General features: G+C 43.0%; 1 protein-coding gene across 2 annotated transcripts in view; it reads left to right on the top strand.

Moving 5' to 3' along the window:
- THUMPD3 (THUMP domain containing 3) overlaps positions 1–1,199 on the top strand; it is a 41,654-nt gene that overhangs the window by 32,332 nt on the left and 8,123 nt on the right. The gene's annotated exons all lie outside the window — the stretch shown is intronic.

Genomic DNA, 1,199 nt, shown 5'->3' with positions numbered 1-1,199 from the left:
TTGCTTAAATGTTAAATGTTTGCATAAAATTGTGATGATGTCTTATATTTTAATCTTGGCTTTATATTTTTAGCATGACCCTCATATTACCCAGTGTATTATTTGTTTTGTGTTTTCTTCCTGTCTCTAGCTATAAACTCTTTCTCTTTTGTTTTTAGACAATCTCACAAGAAGTTTATTTAGAACCAAATCTAGCACTGTTCATCCTCTATATTACACTTTTATATTCAATTTTATTGATACCTGTTGTTATTTATATTATAGCTTTCTTCCTGTTGTCTTTTGGCTTATTCTACTATTCTTTTTTATATGTTTTTATGTTGGAAAACTAACTTTTCAGCCTTGTTTTCTTCGTTTTGTAATATTGGGTTAAATCTAAGCAGAGTTCAAAACATTGCTGTTTTCACTGTCTCCCACAGGTTTTACCATGTCGACTCTTTGCACTCCAGCCTGGGTGACAGAGTGAGACTCCAACTCAAAAAAAAAAAAGGTTAGCCGGGCTCTGTGGCTCAGCCTATAATCCCGTGCCTTTGGGAGGCTGAGGTGAGTGGATTGCCTGAGCCCGTGGGTTCGAGACCCGCCTGGGCAACTTGACGAGACCTCATCTCTACAATAAATCAGAAGTTAACTGGGCATGGTAGCGCGTGCCTATATTTCCAGCTACTTGGAAAACTGAGGCGGAAGGATCGCCGGAGCCCAGCAGGTTGAGGCTGCGTTGGCCAGGAGCAGCCATTGCACTCCAGTCTGGGCGACAGAGTGAGACTCCAACTCAAAAAAAAAAAAGGCTGGGCTTGGTGGCTCAGTTTGTAATCCTAGCACTTTGGGAGGCCAAGGCAAGTGGATTGTCTGAGCCCACGGGTTCGAGACCAGCCCAGGCAACTTGGCGAGACCTTGTCTCTACAATAAGTAAAAAATTATCTGGGTGTGGTAATGCACAATTGTAGTTCCAGCTACTTGGAAGGCTGAGGTGGAAGGATCACCAGTGCCTAGTAGGCTGACACTGGGGTGGCCATGAGTGTGCCACCACCCTCCAGCCTGGGCAACAGGGTGAGACTCCAACTCAAAACAAAACAAAACAAAACAAAAACCTTTTAAAGTTTAACGAAAATAATGTGTATTTTAAAAACATTTTTTAGCCAAGCTCAGTGGCTCAGCCTGTAATCCTGCGCCTTGGGAGGCTGAGGTGAGTGGATTGCCTG

Source organism: Carlito syrichta, unplaced genomic scaffold, assembly GCF_000164805.1.
Source record: "Carlito syrichta isolate Samal-C Ts95f unplaced genomic scaffold, Tarsius_syrichta-2.0.1 Scaffold312152, whole genome shotgun sequence".
Lineage (NCBI taxonomy): Eukaryota > Metazoa > Chordata > Mammalia > Primates > Tarsiidae > Carlito > Carlito syrichta.
Note: the sequence above shows the minus strand (reverse complement) of the source record. Positions and strands in the feature narration are given on the sequence as shown.